This window comes from Oncorhynchus tshawytscha, linkage group LG05, assembly GCF_018296145.1.
Source record: "Oncorhynchus tshawytscha isolate Ot180627B linkage group LG05, Otsh_v2.0, whole genome shotgun sequence".
NCBI classification, from domain to species: Eukaryota; Metazoa; Chordata; class Actinopteri; order Salmoniformes; family Salmonidae; genus Oncorhynchus; species Oncorhynchus tshawytscha.
Window position 1 is genome coordinate 58,257,194 of NC_056433.1, and position 22,276 is coordinate 58,279,469.

Genomic DNA, 22,276 nt, shown 5'->3' on the forward strand with positions numbered 1-22,276 from the left:
AGGGAATAGCTACACTGTTTGTATTCGGTCATGTTTCCGGTCACCTTGCCCTGGTTAAAAGCAGTGGATCGTGCTTTCAGTTTCACGCGAATGCTGCCATCAATCCACGGATTCTGGTTTGGGAATGTTTTAATCGTTGCTATGGGTACGACATTGTCAATGCACTTCCTAATGAACTCGCTCACCGAATCAGCGTATTAGTCAATGTTGTTGTTGGACGCAATACGGAACATATCCCAATCCACGTGATCGAAGCAGTCTTGAAGCGTGGAATCAGATTGGTCGGACCAGCGTTGAACAGACCTGAGCGCAGGAGCTTCTTGTTTTAGTTTCTGTCTGTAAGCAGGGAGCAACAAAATGGAGTCGTGGTCAGCTTTTCCGAAAGGAGGGCGGGGAAGGGCCTTATATGCGTCGCGGAAGTTAGAATAACAATGATCCAGGGTTTTACCAGCCTTGGTTGCGCAATCGATATGCTGATACAATTTAGGGAGTCTTTCAGATTAGTCTTGTTAAAATCCCCAGCTACAATGAAGGCAGCCTCGGGATATGTGGTTTCCAGTTTGCATAGAGTCAAATAAAGTTTGTTCAGGGCCATCGATGTGTCTGCTTGGGGGAATATATACAGCTGTGATTATAATCGAAGAGAATTCCCTTGGTAGGGAATGCGGTCGACATTTGATTGTGAGGAATTCTAAGTCAGGTGAACAGAAGGACTTGAGTTCCTGTATGTTGTTATAATCACACCACGCCTCGTTAATCGTTAACCCCCTCGTTAATCGTTAATCATAATCGTTAACCCCCCGCCCCTCTTCTTACCAGAAAGATGCTTGTTTCTATCGGCCTGATGCCTCTTTTACGACGTCGTTGTTTTGGGTCGCCAGCTGGCATCCAATCCGTTATCCTGGGTGGAAGGCAGAACACAGGATCCGCTTCGGGGAAAGTCATATTCCTGGTCGTAATGATGGTGAGTTGCTCTTATATTTAGTAGTTCCTCCCCACTGTATAATAAAACCTAAGATTACCTGGGGTACCAATGTAAGAAATAACATGTAAAAAACGAAAATACTGCATAGTTTCCTAGGAACGCGAAGCGAGGCGGCCTTCTCTGTCGGCGCCAGAATAACAGATGTATGGAGATTACATTTAGAACTGTATCTAGCCTAATATAAATAAATATGGCATAACCCTCAACATTTGCACAACGACCAGACCGTGCAAATGTACCCAGGTAAGTAGGCAGACAGTATCTAGCTACAGCCATGTCTATCAGACATACTTAGGCAAGCATGTTTTATATTAAAACCAGTTTATCGGTTTGAGATTTACAACAGTAAATGGTTGAATTATTGATTATTAATACACAATTGTTGCATGTACTCCGCCACAAAATCCCACCGAAGAAGAAGTTCCAACATTTTTTTTTAGCACACTTCTTTCAGACAACTAACTGCTATTTTAATAATTGGCGTACATGTAATGTACATCTACATGGGAATGAACCACCGGGTGTCGAGTACTGTGACTTAGTTGGTAAGCTGCTTGTCCGCGGTAGAGTGTAGCAGCTGCAACGAACGTCGTCAGTTAGCCATATTAACAGTAAGAGCCATATTAACAGTTTCGAAACTTGTCTTTGGCCATGACATATTTACAGCTGGCTAACTTAGTTAGCTACTGTATGCATGTTTCTGGCTATGCTGAATTTTAATACTATTTGTGATTATTGGCTAACTACTAGTTAGGTCTTGATCATGACTGTTCCATTACACATGTCATTGTTGGATGAAGGCGTCTTCTGTACGGAAGAGTTTTGTTAATAGCCCCGACTGAACATTGACATGCATCACTTGCATACGGCATGGTTTTGGAAGCACAAGGACCTTATTTCATATCAGTGAGAAATAATTTTCAAAAATAAAGTTAAATTGATACACACCTTTTATAGGTTAGGGTTCCCACACAAGTCCATATTTCCATGTTACAGCGCTTGTTTACCCAGACGGAATACTGAGTGGTTTATTTTGATGCGATATGAAAGTATAGCGGTGTATGTTTCTGAACCGTACCACAATTGAGAATCAATTCACGTTTGGCGCAGGGATGGACAACTCCAGTCCTCGAGGGCCTGATTGGTGTCACACTTTTGGCCCAGCCTCAGCTAATACACCTAATACACCTACATAATCAACATGATTTTCAGTTGAGAATGCAATTTGTTTAATCTGTTGTGTTTGCTAGGGGGAAAGTGTGACTCCATCCCTGATTTGGCTGTTTTGGCATCTAGAGCCATCTCACCTTTTATTTAAACAGAACATGTCTGGTCCTTTGGACTATATGGAGTAATGCTAGGCTCCTTTAGTCCATTATTGGGCTAGCTGCTACTGTAGTAAGCTGTTATGCCATGTTTTTCTTCTGTTACAGGATGTTGTTCATACTAGCTAATCAGGTGGAATTCTGATGACAATAACTGAAAATGGAAAGAGATTTACTGAGGAAGACTTTGTCTCACCATGGACAAAGCCTGTTTACCCATCCATGTTATCCATGTTCCATGTTTTGCAGAAAATATGGAGGGGAGGACAATGCTTTAGTGGAGCAGTTTATTGCTAGAAAAGCAGACATTCTATTTGCACCATCATGGAAATCCAGTGCAACAGTGGAGGATGTGTTGGAGGAAGGGGAAGGTAGTTGTTACTGTCAAATACACAGGTAAATTAACATATTGTACTGAGTTTGGCCTAATATCCTTTTCCTAGAGCCCTATGCCATCATGCCCCCTCTGGAGCAGTTCATGGCGGTGTCATTTGAGGAGCGGAGGAATCTGTTGTACATGGAGCGAGGGGATATTGTGATAAGCAGGATCAACTCCATCAGGGATTTTGGCTTCTTTGTAACACTGATCTGCATGGCAGGTGGACTAGAGAGAGACATAGAGGATCTGGAGCTCACGGTAAGGCTTGTGGCTTTGGCCTGGTGGTCAGTGTTTTTTATTGAAGAAATAGGAGCGCATGTTAACCTCTTTCTCTGCTTTCTTTCTCTCCTCAGGCCCTGTGCCCCCTTAGAGATGTACCTTCCAATAGCTATCATGATGATCTGCTATTTAATAAGAGGTGAATGCACACTGCACTAGCGAACTGTGTTGAAAATGTAAACATGCTCACAATGCAGTTTTGTGATAAGTCAACAAACTGACCCATATACCATGTGCTGTGCCCTAGCTGGAGTGAAGGATATTGACCGATACCATGAGAAGATAACTATTTCACTTCAGCCCACCTCCCGCGCCCCAAACCTGATGAGCCTAAAGCTCGGAGTGTTTAGTAGAGATGATCTTCCACTTCAATACAGGTAAGACGGACATATTCTAGTTGGCAGAAAACATATGGTAAAAATAGTTCAGCTTGAACTCAGGCTGTCTTTGCTCATTGTACTGTTTTACCCAGTCGCAGTGTGAGCGTTGCCAACGACAACACTGAAATGTATGAGAGGGTTTTAGAGGATACTATTGGATACTCCAACCCATCTAGTGTGGAGTATCTCCTGGGGAAGATTGGGATCAGTGACACACAGCCTCCCTCACTCATGAGAGGACTACAGAGGTGAGAAGACAAATGTGTTGTTTTGTCACTCTTCAGCAGACACGCTTGCCAGGAAATGATACCCCTTTTATCAGCACTTGACTGTATTTTGGGACTCTCCTTTACAGCAAACATTTCCTTGAGGAGGACTTTGCCACAATTATCCAAAAAGAAGCAGTCTGCGTCCTGGGCTCTTAAATGGTATGCCTGACATTTTAACTCCCATTGCATATTGGAGAAAAACAGAGGAGCCGGTGACTAGATCTGTGCTAACCTATTTACAGAATGCATGAATTGCTCCTGATCGTGCTTTGTTTTTGTCAATATACGTTATGTCTGGGTGACAGTGTGAGGGTTGGTGTGGACCACTTCAAGTCTGGTCGCCACGTCGAAGCAATGAAGGAATATAATAAGGCCTTAAATATTGACACTAACAACGTGGAAGCCTTTGTGGCACGTGGTGCACTGTGAGTATCCATCTGATTTTATTGATAATGTTGTGGCGTAGTTGTCACACCCTGACCATAGTTTGCTTTGTATGTTTCTATGTTTTGGTTGGTCAGGGTGTGATCTGGTTGGGCATTCTATGTTTATTGTCTAGTTTGTCTAGTTCTATGTTTGGCCTGATATGGTTCTCAATCAGAGGCAGGTGTTCGTCATTGTCTCTGATTGGGAACCATATTTAGGTAGCCTGTTTGGTGTTGGGTTTTGTGGGTGATTGTTCCTGTCTTTGTACCTGCACCAGATAGGGCTGTTTTGAGTTCTCACGTTTATTGTTTTTGTTAGTTTATTCATGTATAGTTTTTTCTTCATTAAACAAACATGAATCATCATCATCACACTGCATTTTGGTCCGCCTCTCCTTCAACTAAAGAGAACCGTTACAGTAGTAGTCAGCAGTCCCAGCCTACACTCTTGTTAGTTATTTCTGTTTAAACACAGTTTAAAAAAAATGTTTTTAATTCTAACATAAAATGTAGTTGTCCTACATGCAGTTAATATAAACCTGCCAGTTGACTTCTCCCAGGTATGCCAACAAAGGGAGTTTGCTGAAGGCAATAACAGACTTTGAGCTGGCATTGGAAAGCTGCCCAACCCACAGAAATGCTAAGAAATACCTATGCCAGACCCTGGTGGAGCGAGCTGGCCAGTAAGTAGGAATGTTTCCCTCGTCCTTTATTATCCTGTGTTTAAGTGACAACCACTCCTCTAAAATACTTGTTTCTTTCTGTTAGACTGGAGGAGGAAGAAAAGTTAATTATAGCTGAGGGCCTCTACAGAAAAGCTCTGGCCTTAACCTCCTTCCCGGATGCCAAGGAAGCATTGAGAAAAATAGAGCTACTTATCCAGGTTAGCTGGTATATTCCATGGGTTATGCCAACTATTCCACTTGTTTCCCATTTAAGGAGCTATGCTTTGATTGGAAAGTCTGTTTCTGACTGTTTTAACACCCTCATTTAACTGATACTTTATCTGTTTACTTGACATATTTGAACATGACCATTTGAAAAGGGGCCAGTTAAATGTTCAGTCATTTTTGTGTTTTTGGCATAACACACGGGGAGCCTTGTAATACTGATGAAGTGTTTTGTTATGTGCGTGTCTGCAATCTGGGACCCTGCCCTTTGACTCTACCCGACTGCCTTGATTGTCGCGTGTCTATTGGTGGAACAAACAACCTTACAACTGGAATGAAAATGGTTGGTACACTGGACCTGATCTCAATGCGGTAAATGTAAACATTGTTCTCTACCTGTAATTATGATTTCTGGATCATGCCTTGGTAAATTTGTCTGTATGTGCTGTTTTTCACATTCCTGGTTTGCTCCCGTGTTTGAATTCATGAAATATGGTGTAATTTTACTATGAAAACTGACTGCTTTAAAGAAATCCCTCAAACTGGGAGAAGAGGCAGCAGCAAAGGAAGTGGAAAAAGCTAAGAATGTGGAGACGAGTGCAGAAAAATTGTGTAAGATCTTAAAAGAAGAAAAAAGGTAAATCCATACCAATCCAACATCCGGAAGGTAAACTGTCAGCTCATTGGTTGCCTTGTAAAATAAAAGCACACATGTAATTTAATTTGGCTAAATATTAATCATTGTTTAATTCACCAATATCTAATTTTGATTTTGTAGCTACATAGTTTCTGTGCTATAACTCCCTCTAGAATGAAAAAGAAATGGAATATATCTTCCTTTTCATCAGCATCATTGTCTTCCACCTCTTTGTCCGACCACTCCTCCTCCTCATGGTGCAGGAAGTCAAAGAAAAAGAAGAGCAAACACAGACGGTCATCTCGAGGGGAGAAACGCAAACGGAGGGTTTCATCCAGGGACAACAGGAGTGTGTCTGAGGAATGGTACCCTGCCCCACCCAACACCCACCACCTCCTTCCTGGATCAGAAATGTAGCTTGGTCAGGCTGTTTGAGGGGGCAGATGGGCTGACTATGCTCTTCAGTCCTCACAGCAAAGGCAGGCACCGCTCGCATCACTCTTTATCATTTGTGTCCACAGATGCTCCGGACAACAGCAGAGGTAGGTTTGACGATGACACTGTTGACAGCTCTCCTCAGCGTGCTGAGAGCAGCAAGGGGAAAGGTATCCATGATGACAAGACCAGTGATGAGGAAGTGAATGAGAGGGAAGCCTCCGGGGGGCATTGGAAGAACCAGGGCCAGGAGGATCAAAGTATCCCACAAGAAGTTCTCAGCTCATTGGAGAAAGCCAAACACAGAAGAATGTCTTCATCTGCCAGCTCAGAGCATTCCTGCAAATCTGACCGGTACGCCAACAACCTTGCGTCACAGTCCCACATATCCAGTTACAGACGATCAGATAGTGGGAGGTATGGTAGCACAGAACAAGGAGATGAGAAAAATAAGGCCACCCGAAGGTCTGATGGTAGGGATAACAGGTATTCCACTGATGCCTCCCTGAATGGTAAGGGATCTGCAGGAGGAAGTAAAGAGCTGTCAACTAATCTAGATATCTTCAGCCAAATAGCTCAGTTTGAGGAGAAATGCTTCAAGCCGAAAAAGTGAATTCAGCTTTTAGCTTCAATTAAATGGTAGACGCCGTGAAATAACGTTGTTAGGAGCAGCACCGCAGATATAGTCTACCTTTAACTAAGTACAGTAAACTCTGTATTAAGTATCGGGAAACTCACAAATTAGATATATTGAGCATTTTTTAAATTCTATTTGCTGGTAGTAGATTGGAAGATGTCATTCAATGACTGAAATTTCAATATGAATCCTTTTCAATAAATTGGCTGTGAAATTTGGCCAAAATTTCCAAGCCTGATTTGTTTGGTTTAAGTATTAATGTGGTTATTTTGTGTAAATCCAACTTCGAACCAGATATGAAGAATGTGTGCTAATGCTGTTCTATAGACCCCTTTTCAGTACATGACACACTGATGTAATGCACAGATGCGCGCAACTCTTGGCGGCAGAAAGAAAGCCATCGCTGTCTGTGCCCATTCAACAGCCTAGCTTTGTTTTTATTACTTCTAAACAAAATAACTTGTGTTCTCATACCCTTACAATTATGTTCTGATTCTTGCTTAAACAGTGGCTATGATTATATTTGGTTGTGATCTTTGCAAAATAATTTTGGATGCAGCAGTTTGTTAGCTAGAATGCTAACGCTCATTGATTCCAGTTGTAGCAAAAGCTAGCCAAAGAGCCATTTTACTGGTTGAAGTGCTTTTTTAAAGTAAAATACAGTTGATTTGCGATGACACAACATATTAAGCAGGACATTCATATGAGCCTTAATCCAATGATAATACAAAAGTAGTGTGAAATGCACTCATAAACTACATGTAAATAGAGAGACATTTTTTGCTGACGTTCCTACTTGGTCTTCCACGAACTTGCGTGCATCGCACTCGTGCGGCATTGTTTGCAAATGCAGAAAAGGGTCTATAGCTTTGTATAGATCTTACTGTTACATTTCTTGTATCTCACTTCAGTGTTGAGACTAACTTAGACCCAATGGCATATTGGTAAGCTAATTTAAGTAAAATTGCATGATTTAATAACTGGACACAGCATCCTTGCAAAGAGCACAACTTTCATGTCAACAGCCAAAGTGGCTTATTTACAGCTTAACTTCAACGTCTTCAATCAATATACTGCACATCAGTTAGACATGTTTTTAGTTCATCTTGTTACAAGGGATTACTCACTAATTCACAGGCACAGCTCTTTAGTCTGTCAAATCTATCGCTCTTAAATGTACTAATGTCTTAAACTGATCCCTTTAACTCTAATCATGTTATGCACTGTTTACTCTGTGGTGGTCATGTCTTTTCGTGTATTTATTTTTGCCTTAAGTGCACTCCTTTTATTAGAATCACATTTTATGTATGCAGTGTGCTATTAATCCTACATTTGAAAACATTTAATTTCACATGACCATTTGCATGTTTTTACCTGATGATTTTATGAAATACAGATGTATAAACGCAACATGTGAAGTGTTGGTCTTGTTTCATGAGCTGAAATAAAAGATCCCAGAAATGTTCCATATGCACAAAAAGCTTATTTCTCTCAAATGTATTGTTTGCATCCCTGTTAGTGAGCATTTCTCCTTTTCCAAGATAATCCATTCACCGGACAGGTGTGGCATATCATGAAGCTGATTTAACAGCATGATCATTACAAAGGTGCATCTTGTGCTGGGAACAATAAAAGGCCCCTCTAAAATGTGCAGTTTTGTCACACAACACAATGCCACAGATGTCTCAAGTTTTGAGGAAGTGTGCAATTGGTTTGCTGACTGCAGGAATGTCCACCAGAGCTTTTGCAAAATAATTGAATGTTAATTTCTCTACCATAAACCGCCTTCAATGTTGATTTGGGGAATTTGGCTGTACATACAACCGCAGACCACATGTTACCATGCTAGCCCAGGACCTCCACGTCTGACTTCTTCACCTACGGGATCGTCTGAGACCAGCCACCTGGACAGCTGATGAAATTGTGTGTTTTCACAACATAAAGAATTTCTGCACAAACTCTTAGGGAAGTTCATCTGCTTGCTCGTCGTCCTCACCAGGGTTTTGACCTGACTGCAGTTTGGTGTCGTAACCAACATCACTGAGCAAATGCTCACCTTCGATGGCCCCTGGCAAGCTGGAGAAGTGTGCTCTTCATGGATGAATTCTGGTTTCAACTGTACCGGGCGTGTATCGTGTCATGTGGGTGAGCAGTTTGCTGATGTAAATGTTGTCAACAGTGTCTCGTGGTGGGGTTATGGAATGGTCAGGCACATGCTACGGATAAAGAACACAATTGCATTTTATTGATGATCAAGAGAGACCTTGATGACCTATCCTGTGCCATTCATTTGCTGCCATCACTTCATGTTTCATGTTTGACCCCGTGTTCCCACCAATATCCAGCAACTTTGCTCATTGAATGCTGAATGAGGAGTGGGACATCATTCCACAGGCCACAATCAACACTATATGAAGTAGATTTCTCATGCTGCATGTGGCAAATGGTGGTCACACCAGATACTGACTGGTTTTCTGATCTACACCCCTACTTTTTTTTAAAGGTATTTTTATTTTACCTTTAAACTAGGCAAGTCAGTTAAGAACAAATTCTTATTTACAATGACAGCCTAACCCGGACGACGCTGGGCCAATTGTGCACTGCCCTATGTGACTCCCAATCACGGCCGGTTGTGATACAGCCTGGAATTGAACCAGGTTCCGTAGTGACGCCTCTTGCACTGAGATGCAGTGCCTTAGATTGCGGCGCCACTCGGGAGCCCCAACTGTATTCTCAGTCATGTGAAATCCATAGATTAGGACCTAATGAATTAATTTTAATTGACTGATTTCCTTATATGAACTGTAACTCAGTAAAATCTTTGAAATTGTTGCATGTTGCGTTTATATTTTTGTTCAGTGTAATATGACCCAGTGGCGAGCTCAACTGAAAACATGCACTTTTGATACTTTCCACTGGAGGGCAGTACAACACTAGCTCTGCACACAGTTTTTTTTAAAGTACTTTGTGGCCAATTATAAATATAGTGAAAAAACTAGATAGTCTACCCAATTATTTTAGTATAATTTTCCCTCTGTCCTCCACAGTTATGACATTTATATTTACTTCACGCTACACTTGTCTAACCTTAATAGTACAAATAGATTGAAAATGAGATTTTATGAGAGTAATATGTCTTCTAGTGATGACAAAGGTAAGCTTTTCTCCATCTCAGTTCATCAAAGAACGTAATATTTTAACCACTTAATTCACTTAACAAATGTTATCTGAAAACACTGGGTCACGTCGGGGTCTTATAAAGTCATAATAGTCATGAACCTTTTGACAGCAGTAACCTTGATTGTACACTGTCAACTCATTCTCTGGGTCCCACAATGGCAATATTGCATTCTAAGCAAAGAGATTGAGGTAGGGGGAGACATCATAGTGTGAGGAGTGGGCATTGTGCCAATCAATGGGCTATGTTCAAATTAAAATGAAATTCCACCTAGCACTCCATTGTTCCATTCACAGTGGGGGTTAGGTAAAAGCATGTCTCTAGCGGCATTTAAGATGCTGGAGATGTGCATGCTCTCATAGACTAGACATAACATAGTAAATGTATAACCGGGACACTAAAATTAGTATTATATGTTACATTTGGTATGGTTACATAAGACAGAAGGTTTCTTAAGGCAAAAACGGAAGGAGGTTGGATGGGTGGGCGTCAGTAGGAAGGTAAAAACATGTCTCTCTAGCGGCCGGTGCAGTTTATGAAGAGGGAGGACAAAAAAAATGTTAATGCGCATGGCCTTATTTCTATTACAGCACATTGGATGACAGTCATTCATATTCCATTTACCCTATTCAACGTAACATCGATAGGTTTAGGCTACTACATGAGACTTGAATTTTCCCTATGCTTATGAATGAACATTTACAACGTAGTAGGTTTGCACACTCTTGCCTTCATCTAGCTGATCTAGTGTGTAATCATTAGTCCAACAGTTGCAAACAAGTTTCTATTGGCCAAAGTCAGGTATGTTTTTCCCCGTTTTGTTCCGTTTGCTTCCGTTTAAGACATGGTTTTCAAAGAATCGGCTCAATGAATACACCCCTGATCATGTGGAAACAGTTCACTTTCATAGAAGCCAAGTTGTATTCCTTCATTTGTGGACTTCCTTCATTTGTGGACCTTTCCAAGCCAAACCATATCATAACCGACCACACACAGGCTACAATGTTGTCACCATATTGACTAAAGTAACGTCATAGTCAACATAGCTAATTGAACTAACGCGTTAGTAAACCCGCTACAATCATGCAGTAATGTTATAGTGTATAGTCAGTAAGCAGTTTAGCAGTTACACCGACAGGCCCTGGTGGCAATAAATTAGTCAAACCAAACACTTACCTTGACTTGGAAGAGTACCACTGTTGTGTTGGATATAGTCAGCTAGCTAACATAGCATTCCTCTGTTTGAGTAGGCTGAACTAGCTAGCTGCATTTGCTAGCTAAGTAAGTGAAACTGAAAGGGGGAAAGAATTACACTCTCTCTTGCTTTTCCTTCATTTTTGAATCAATTAATTTGTTCAAAACTGTTCAACTATTGTCTTTCTCTGTCACGCCCTGGTCTAAGTATTTTGTGTTTTTCTTCATGTATTGGGTCAGGCCAGGGTGTGGCATGGGGTTTTTGTATTGTGGTGTGTTTTGTCTTGGGGTTTTGGTGTGTGTGTATTGGGATTGTAGCTAGTGGGGTTATCTAGCAAAGTCTATGGCTGTCTGGAGTGGTTTTCAATCAGAGGCAGGTGTTTATCGTTGTCTCTGATTGGGAACCATATTTAGGCAGCCATATTCTATGAGTTTGTCGTGGGTGATTGTCCTTAGTGTCCTGATGTCCTTGTTCTGTGTTAGTTTACACAAGTATAGGCTGTTTCGGTTTTCGTTACGTTTATTGTTTTGTAGTGTTTGTGTTTAGTGTGTTTGTCATTAAACATGGATCGCAATCTACACGCTGCATTTTGGTCCGACTCTCCTTCACACCTAGAAAACCGTAACAGAATCACCCACCACAAACGGACCAAGCAGCGTGTCAACAGGCAGGAGCCGCAGGAGTAGCAACAAAGGCAGCAACAGCGGCGCAATGAGGATTGGACATGGGACGATATATTGGATGGCAAGGGTTGCTACACATGGGAGGAGATCCTGGCGGGAAGGGATCGCCTTCCATGGGAACAGGTGGAGGCACTTAGGAGAGCAGAGGCAGCCGGAGTGAGGAGCCGGCGATACGAGGGAACACGGTTGGCAAGGAGGCCCGGGAGTCAACCCCAAAAATTTCTTGGGGGGGGGGGCTCACAGGGAGTATGGCTACGCCAGGTAGGAGACCTGCGCAAACTCCCTGTGCTTACCGGGGGGCTAGAGAGACCGGGCAGGCACCGTGTTATGCAGTGGTGCGCATGGTGTCCCCAGTGCGGGTGCATAGCCCGGTGCGGTATATTCCAGCTCCTCGTATCGGCCGGGCTAGAGTGGGCATCGAGCCAGGTAAGGTTGGGCAGGCTCGGTGCTCAAGAGCTCCAGTGCGCCTGCACGGTCCGGTCTATCCAGTACCACCTCCACACCCCAGCCCTCCGGTAGCAGCTCCCTGCACCAGGCTTCCTGTGCGTGTCCTCGGTCCAGTACCACCAGTACCAGCACCACGCATCAGGCCTACAGTGCGCCTCGCCTCTCCTGCGCTGCCGGAGTCTCCCGCCTGTTCAGCGCTGTCAGAGCCTTCCTCCTCTACAGCGCTGCTGGAGTCTCCTGCCTGTTCAGCGCAGCCAGAGCTGCCAGCCTGCATGGAGCAGCCAGAGCTGCCAGGCTGCATGGAGCAGCCAGAGCTGTCAGTCTGCATGGAGCAGCCAGAGCTGTCAGTCTGCATGGAGCAGCCAGAGCTGTCAGTCTGCATGGAGCAGCCAGAGATGTCAGTCTGCATGGAGCAGCCAGAGATGTCAGTCTGCATGGAGCAGCCAGAGATGTCAGTCTGCATGGAGCAGCCAGAGCTGTCAGTCTGCAAGGAGCTGTCAGTCTGCATGGAGCAGCCTGAGCTGTCAGTCTGCATGGAGCAGCCAGAGCTGTCAGTCTGCATGGAGCAGCCAGATGTCAGTCTGCATGGAGCAGCCAGAGCTGTCAGTCTGCATGGAGCAGCCAGAGCTGCCAGTCTGCATGGAGCAGCCAGAGCTGTCAGTCTGCAAGGAGCTGTCAGTCTGCATGGAGCAGCCAGAGCTGCCAGCCTGCATGGAGCAGCCTGAGCTGTCAGTCTGCGTGGAGCAGCCAGAGATGTCAGTCTGCATGGAGCAGCCAGAGCTGCCAGTCTGCATGGAACAGCCAGAGATGTCAGTCTGCAAGGAGCTGTCAGTCTGCATGGAGCAGCCAGAGCTGTCAGTCTGCATGGAGCAGCCAGAAATGTCAGTCTGCATGGAGCAGCCAGAGATGTCAGTCTGCATGAAGCAGCCCGAGCTGCCAGTCTGCAAGGAGCTGTCAGTCTGCATGGAGCAGCCAGAGCTGCCAGCCTGCATGGAGCAGCCTGAGCTGTCAGTCTGCGTGGAGCAGCCAGAGATGTCAGTCTGCATGGAGCAGCCAGAGCTGCCAGTCTGCATGGAACAGCCAGAGCTGTCAGTCTGCAAGGAGCTGTCAGTCTGCATGGAGCAGCCAGAGATGCAGCCATGGAGCAGCCAGAAATGTCAGTCTGCATGGAGCAGCCAGAGCTGTCAGTCTGCATGAAGCAGCCCGAGCTGCCAGTCTGCAAGGAGCTGCCAGTCTGCACTGAGCTGTCAGTCTGCAAGGAGCTGCCAGTCTGCAAGGAGCTGCCAGTCTGTAAGGAGCTGCCAGTCTGCAAGGAGCTGCCAGTCTGCACGGAGCCGCCAGAGCTGCCAGTCTGTAAGAAGCCGCCAGAGCTGTCAGCCTACATGGAGCAGCCAGAGCCGCCAGTCAGCGTGGAGCAGCCAGAGCCGCCAGTCAGCATGGAGCAGCCAGATCTTTCAGTCTGCCAGGATCCGCCAGTCAGCCAGACTCTTCCAGATCTGCCAGTCAGCCAGACTCTTCCAGATCCGCCAGTCAGCCAGACTCTTCCAGATCTGCCAGTCAGCCAGACTCTTCCAGATCTGCCAGTCAGCCAGACTCTTCCAGATCTGCCAGTCAGCCAGACTCTTCCAGATCTGCCAGTCAGCCACTCTTCCAGATCTGCCAGTCAACCAGACTTTTCCAGATCTGCCAGTCAACCAGACTCTTCCAGATCTGCCAGTCAACCAGACTCTTCCAGATCTGCCAGTCAACCAGACTCTTCCAGATCTGCCAGTCAACCAGACTCTTCCAGATCTGCCAGTCAACCAGACTCTTCCAGATCTGCCAGTCAGCCAGAACTGCCAGTCGGCCAGGATCTGCCAGTCGGCCAGGATCTGCCAGTCGGCCAGGATCTGCCAGTCGGCCAGGATCTGCCAGTCGGCCAGGATCCGCCAGTCGGCCAGGATCCGCCAGATCCGCCAGTCAGCCAGGATCTGCCAGTCAGCCAGGATCTGCCAGTCAGCCAGGATCTGCTGAAACCACCAGCCAGCCAGGATCTGGTAGATCTACCTACCTGCCTGAGCTTCCTCTCACTCCTGAGCTTTCTCTCACTCCCGAGCTTTCTCTCACTCCCGAGCTTTCTCTCACTCCCGAGCTTTCTCTCACTCCCGAGCTTTCTCTCACTCCCGAGCTTTCTCTCACTCCCGAGCTTTCTCTCACTCCCGAGCTTCCCCTCAGTCCCGAGCTGCCTCAGTCCCGAGCTGTCCTTCAGTCCCGATCTGCTCCTCAGTCCAGTGGGTTTCTGGGTGAGGACTACTAGGCCATGGTCGGCAGCGAGGGTGGACTATCCAGGGACGCGAGGAGAGGGGACTAAGACATTAACTGAGTGGGTTCCACGTCCTGCGCCTGAGCCGCCACCATGGACAGACGCCCACCCGGACCCTCCCTATTGTTTTGAGGTGCGTTCGGGAGTCCACCTTAGGGGGGTTCTGTCACGCCCTGGTCTAAGTATTTTGTGTTTTTCTTCATGTATTGGGTCAGGCCAGGGTGTGGCATGGGGTTTTTGTATTGTGGTGTGTTTTGTCTTGGGGTTTTGGTGTGTGTGTATTGGGATTGTAGCTAGTGGGGTTATCTAGCAAAGTCTATGGCTGTCTGGAGTGGTTCTCAATCAGAGGCAGGTGTTTATCGTTGTCTCTGATTGGGAACCATATTTAGGCAGCCATATTCTTTGAGTTTGTCGTGAGTGATTGTCCTTAGTGTCCTGATGTCCTTGTTCTGTGTTAGTTTACACAAGTATAGGCTGTTTCGGTTTTCGTTACGTTTATTGTTTTGTAGTGTTTGTGTTTAGTGTGTCATTAAACATGGATCGCAATCTACACGCTGCATTTTGGTCCGACTCTCCTTCACACCTAGAAAACCGTAACATTCTCTCTCTTTGAGTCAACTACTCAGCACATTTTATGCACTGCAGTGCTAGCTAGCTATATATTATGCTTTCAGTACTAGATTAATTATCTGATCCTTTGATTGGGTGGACAACATGTCCCTTCATGCTGCAAAAGCTCTGACAGGTTGGAGGACGTCCTTCGGAAGTCGTTATAATTACTGTGTAAGTCTGTGAAAGGGGGTGAGAACCATGAGCCTCCGAGGTTTTGTATTGAAGTCAATGTACCCAGAGGAGGACGGAAGCTAGCTGTCCTCCGGCAACACCATGGTGCTACTGTACAGAGTGCTGTTGAGGCTACTGTAAATCTTCATTGCAAAACATTGTTTTAATCAATTATTTGGTGACATACAAATATATTTAGTATAGTTTTATCTAAAAAGGATGATTTAAAAAATATATATATTTTTATTTTTATGAAATTCACTGAGGAGGATGATGCTCCCCTTCCTCTTCTGAGGAACCTCCACTGGTGGGCGTATAACGCGAACGTCGAGCAACCTAAAGGTTGCGTTTTTCCAATCTCATCACGCACAACGTTAACATTCTAGCTAATTAGCGACTTTGCAGCTACTTACTACTTTTTAGCTACTTTGCAACTACTTAGCATATTAGCTAACCCCAACCTTAACCCTTTAAACTAACTCCTAACCCTAACACTGGCCTAGCTAACGTTAGCCACAACCAATTTGAAATTCATAACATATACGTTTTGCAAATTCATAATGTGTCATAGGAAATGGTTGATGGACATCCACAAAATAATACATACAATACGAAACGATCTCATACTAAATGGAGTGCACTGCCGACCCGCTCATTAGGCAGGATTAGGCCTATGGCACTAGATTGACGAGAGCAGCATTTTCTGATTTAAACTGACCAAGACCACCAACAACAACACATAAAACCTCACATAATTATGCCCAAAACAATGACAATTTCTCTCAACCAGTGGCATATGGGCATTTTAGTTGAGCACTGATGCCGCCCTTTGGTAAGAAGGGCCCACTTTGTCAAAGGCTGGTGCTCAAAATATTTTGCGTGTCCATTCCAAGAACACCTCTCCAGGGTGCTGTTGGAGAGACGCATCTCTGCAGTGCTCTACCAACGTTGCATAAAAAAACAAAAACATAAATCATGTCGCAGATATAGGATATGGTAGAAAGAGTATGTGGCCTTTTCTGTAGCCTACAGGCTGGAAATAAAAGGTATGACAATGTAAGGAGACTGACACTTTTTTATATCATGCAGGTTTCTCCGATCAAATAGCCTAACCTAAATGGCACTCAATAAAATAAAAAATGCTCTGTCATGTTAACAAACAACATATCCTAAAAATATATGAATGGACAATAACAACTGTTGTCCAGGAGTTTCACTCCACTGTCATGATCAGTGGATTCAAGTTTGTATCCTCAATTTTTGACAGGCTGATCATAGTGAAAAAGAAAACACTTGGCATTTCCCACTGTGTAAACACATTGCAAATAGGCTTGCGATAACTCCTGGTAAAGTTGGGTAGCTGATATTCAGAGCTTAAATAGCCACATTGATTATTCACAGGAATCAGGACTATTAAAGCCAATGCAATGGCCTTTTTCACAAACGGTGGGCCTACCACATGTATGTGCATTCATAAAATTTCATTGCAGGCCGACATGGTAGGCTACACCCCAGTCTTTTATTTGTGTTTTACAAACGGTAGGCTTACCACATAAATGGGTGTTCATAAAATTCAATTTCAGGCAACACTGTAGGCTACACCTCAGTAAGCATGGACTGATGTCGACGCCTTTTGGACGTCTTTTTTTGGTGCAGTTCCGGACTGGCCTTGATTTTTGATCCGGTCAGGAACTGTGTTTGGTTCAGATCTTGTCCAGTCTGGGCCAGCCTTGATTTGGGCCAAACATAGACGTCTATAAATTACTTATTTTCAACTTTCATTCAGAGCCTGATTTCAACATCCGTAAAAACAATTCAAAATTCAACGTCTGTAAAATATGTATTTTCATGATCCGGAAATAAGTATTTTCAACTTTCATTCAGAACTGAAAAGAACCAGATTTTTTTTTTCAACGTCTGGAAAATACATATTTTCTCCGTAATTTTTGCTTAATGAGAGTATTCCAGTTTTGCAGAGGGCGGTATTTTCTGGTCTTGCCTATGGTGGCAGAACGGCAAGGACTGGCCCTAATGGAGTGTCTTGGATTTACGTTCAGAATAATACGAAACACTCTGAGACCAGTTTGTAGTGTATGCATGACAAGAACTCTGGTTCATCTCCCCACAGAAACTCACAAAGACCTTTTCATTGCATCATGTTAGTGAGCACATTCATAGGCTCTCTGCTAATGTAGTGCCATGGTCCATGGCGTTAATGCATTGCCCCCACCGCTCTCCAAATGTGTACTGTTTGCACAGCCGAAGAGTAAAGGCCCGTCTTGTCATGCATCAACTGACAAAAACTAGCAAAAGTTTTTGGGATAATTAGTTTGATAGACAGTCAGCTGACGTTTCTTCATTGGGCTTGGGCATGCTTATATTTTGCATTTATTCATTGTTCCTCTCAGGTCATTTGATTTACTAAACATTTTTCTCTGTTTCCCTTGGGAATAAACAGGTTAAGCCTTTTTGTCTGAAGGACCTTAAGTCCTTGGATGGGTCTAAGGCCTTTTCTCATTTGGGTAAAAGTCTGCCCTTGTGAAAAAAGTGCCGTATAACTGCATTACACTGCAGTTAAAGTGCAATATAACTGCAGTATGCTGCAAATACTGTGTCCAAAAAAACACTTTTTGTCTTACTAGAGTGCAGTATAACTGAAGTTCAACTGCAGTTATTCTGCAATTACTGCATCCAAAATACCACAGTCGACTGCAATCTTTTTTTGTAAGGGCGTTCTCCACCCTCTCTAAGCTGTGACCCGGAAACTAATAAGTGGTCGAGGAGATGTCAATTCATTAGTAGGCAAACGGAAGAGTGTCCACCCCTCCTTGTTAACTATCCTCGATGAAAGGTGGCTATGTGTATCCAACCTGAGTCCTTCGCCGAAGAGTTTTTTATAACACTTCATTTCACTGGGTCCTTATTACAGTGTAATTACATATGCAATTATGCTGTAATATGTATTGAAATTCATTGTAAAAATATATAGTTATATATAAATATATATATACAGTATATGTATATATAACAACATGGCCGTCTGTAATTGCAGAAGTGTGACAATGAATGCAATGTATTGGAAATTCATTGTAAAAATACATAGTTTTATTTTATATATATATATATATATATATATATATATATATATATATATATATATAACAACATGGCAGTCTGTAATTGCAGAAGTGTGACAATGAATGTGTTACAAATGTTTCCAATAGCATCCCAAACATACTTTTGGTCATGTAGTGTATGTGGACACCTGCTTGTCGACGATCTCATTCTAAAATCATGGGCATTACTATGGAGTTGGTCCCCCCTTTGTTGCTGTAACAGCCTCCACTCTTTTGGGAAGGCTTTCCACTATATGTTGGAATATTTCTGCAGGGACTTGCTTCCATTCTGCCACAAGAGCATTAGTGAGGTCGGGCACTGATGTTGTGCGATTAGGCCTGGCTCACAGATGATCTGGTATGATAAAACCACGATTGAACTCTTTGGCCTGAATCCCAAGCGTCACGACTGGAGGAAACCTGGCACCATCCCTATGGTGAAGACTCAAGGCTGTATTGGCTGCCAAAGGTGCTTCAACAAATTACTGAGTAAAGGGTCTGAATACTTTTGTAAATATTTAAAAAAAATAATAATAATACATTTGCAAAATTTGAAAAACTGTTTTTGCTGTATCATTATGGGGTGTGTGTAGATTGATGAGGAAAAAAATGTCATACATTTTAGAATAAGGCTGTAATTGTTACGGTTTCCTTCCGTCGAAAGAGAGTTGGACCAAAATGCAGCGTGGTTAATACGATACATCTTTAATAGACGAAAAAACACGACAATACAAAAACAACAAACGGAACGTGAAAACCTATACAGCCTATCTGGTGACAACTAACACAAAGACAGGAACAATCACCCACCAAACACTCAAAGAATATGGCTGCCTAAATATGGTTCCCAATCAGAGACAACGAGAAACACCTGCCTCTGATTGAGAACCGCCTCAGGCAACCATAGACTTTGCTAGAACACCCCACTATGCCACAATCCCAAAACCTACGGAAAAACCCCCATACATAAACACAACACAAAATAAACCCATGTCACACCCTGGCCTGACCAAATAAATATAGAAAACACAAAATACTAAGACCTAGGCGTGACAGTAATGCAACAAAATGTGGAAAAGTGAAGGGGTCTGAATACTTTCCGAATGCACTGTATGGTGTAGCATTAAGATTTCCCTTCAATGAAACTAAGGGGTCTAGCCTGAACCATGAAAAATAGCCCCAGACCACTATTCCTCCTCCACCAATCTTTACAGTTGGCATTATGCATTCGGGCAGGTAGTGTTCTCCTGGCATCTGCAAAACCCAGATTCATACGTCGAACTGCCAGATGGTGAAGCGTGATTCATCACTCCAGAGAATGCGTTTTAGGCTGGGTTTCTGTACAGCACTTTGTGACATCAGCTGATGTAAGAAGGGCTTTATAAATACATTTGATTGATTGATTGATTGATTGACGTTGAGACTAGTGTTTTGCGGGTACAATTTAATGAAGCTGCCAGTTGAGGACTTATGATGCGTCTGTATGTCAAACTAGACATGTACTTGTCCTCTTGCTCAGTTGTTCACCGGGGCCTCCCACTCGTCTTTCTACTCTGGTTAGGGCCAGTTTGTGCTGTTCGGTGAAGGGAGTAGTACACAGCGTTGTACGAGATCTTCAGTTTCTTGGCAATTTCTCGCATGGAATAATCTTAATTTCACAGAACAAGAATAGACTGATGAGTTTCAGAAGAAAGTTCTTTGTTTCTTGCCATTTTGAGCCTGTTATCGAACCTACAAATGCTGATGCTCCAGACACTCAACTAGTCTAAAGAAGGCCATTTGTACTGCTTCTTTAATCAGAACAACAGTTTTCAGCTGTGCTAAAATAATTGAAAAGGGTTATTTAATGATCAATTAGCCTTTTAAAATAAACTTGGATTAGCTAGCACAGTGTGCCATTGGAACACAGGAGTGATGGTTGCTGATAATGGGCCTATGTATGCCTATGTAGATATTACATAAGAAATCAGCCGTTTCCAGCTACAATAGTAATTTACAACATTAATAATGTATTGTATTTCTGATCAAGTTGATGTTATTTTAATGGCCAAAAAAATTGCTTTTCTTTCAAAACAAGGACATTTCTAAGTTACCCCAAACTTTGGAACGGTAGTGTATATATATATATATTTTTTAAATTATTTACCCATCCACCACCCCCCTTCTTCGGAGGACAGATATATATTTTTTAATTGTTTTTTTACAGCTTTTCTGCTACATATACATACATTTTAAATATACATTATACATATACATTTTACATACACATTTTACAGAGCGCAGATATAGGTAATGTGATCAGTCTGCCATTTTGAATGTATTTTGGAAAACATGGCTTTTTTGAGCTGAAATGAGAAAATCAACTCCCGTTTTGGAGTGAAATGTTGGCCATTCACGTCTCAAATGTTTCCGCACTGCAGTATTTGCTCATGATACGTTAACACATACATACTGTGCTCAATAACTGATGAAAATATCCACACTGGGGTGTAGGCTCATCAATTAACCCATGCTAATCGAAACCCATGCTAAATCAATGGGACAAACAAGCTAATTCGCTAGCTAGCCATGTAGATTTTACATTTCATTTTTCGTTTTGGTATTTTATACTAGCTGGCCAGCTGAATGAATACCATTTACACTTTCTAGCTTAGAATTGTGAAGTAAAAAGTTTGCTAAATCTAATTGTCTGCATTAACTTGACTGGCAGTAGGTTGAGTGAATGCCCAGGGCAGGGGCAACACCTCATTATTGCTTGTTTGCTGATAAATTCCAGTACAACAATCAACAGATAACAACATGTATTTTATTTATTTAACTAGGCAAGTCAGTTAAGAACAAATTCTTATTTACAATGACAGCCTACACCAGCCAAACCTGGACGACGCTGGGCCAAATGTTCGCCGCCCTATGGGACTCCCAATCACAGCCAGATATGATACAGTCTGGATTCGAACTAGGGACTGTAGTGACACCTCTTGCACTGAGATGCAGTGCCTTAGACCGCCACTCAGGAGCCCAATGTGCTGGAGGTGATGATTAAATAAATAGGGAAATTGAGTTTTAAGTTACTGTATTATGCCCTATTATTCCTGTCCATGTTACTCTTTGCTGATCATTGCTTCAGTATTTCATACCCCACTCCGTTGCCAGAAACATTGCTCGGCAACATTGCCGGACAAATTGCTAGTGTATCATCAGCTTAACCTTTTTCCTAACCTTAATGTAATTGTCCTAACCTGCTATGTTATGTTAATTATCTTAACCTACTGAGTAAATTCTCCTAACCTGCTTCGAAGTCACTTCTGACACTGGCGTTATTAAGCCAAATCGTGACGTGTGAGTGGAGAAGGAGTCTCATTCTATGCAAGCACATTTTCGTCCATGTTCCCTCTCCTCACTGCCTCTCCTCGATTACCTTTGACCTTTTTCAAAAGAAGGTTAGAGAGGGTGGAGGAGAGAAATCGCAGGAGTTCAGCAAATCCAATTAAGAAATGGCCTCAGTGATGACACTAGGCTCTGGCTTAAGGGCAGACCTGACTGCTTTTGATGAAACTGCAGATTTTTGCATTTGAGAATCATTCATTCCTTTTCTTTGACTCATAGATGGAAAAACCAGTGGTCCTTTTCAAAACGGGACTTCCATTTCTATGAAGTCATTTTTTCATGGGGCAATCAGACAGTTGAACATGCAGAGATGACACGTTTTAAATTAATGTCCAAAAAAAAGTATTTCAGTTTAAAATAAAAGTATTACATTGAATTCCTAGAGCATGACAATATGGATGGGGTTGAAAATGAAAAGTAAATGGAAGTGCCTTTAAGTTCTTGGATAATTATGAATTGAAAGCTTTTTAACCCCAGCATATCTACCCCCAGGCAGTTGTTCAATCAAACCCGCACTCCAACAGGCCTTCACTGCGTAGGCCTT

At 43.1% G+C, this 22,276-nt stretch overlaps 1 pseudogene; it reads left to right on the top strand.

Moving 5' to 3' along the window:
• Positions 1 to 2,470: 2,470 nt before the first annotated feature.
• On the top strand, positions 2,471 to 8,090 carry LOC112251810 (annotated as a pseudogene).
• The last annotated feature ends 14,186 nt before the right edge of the window (positions 8,091 to 22,276 follow it).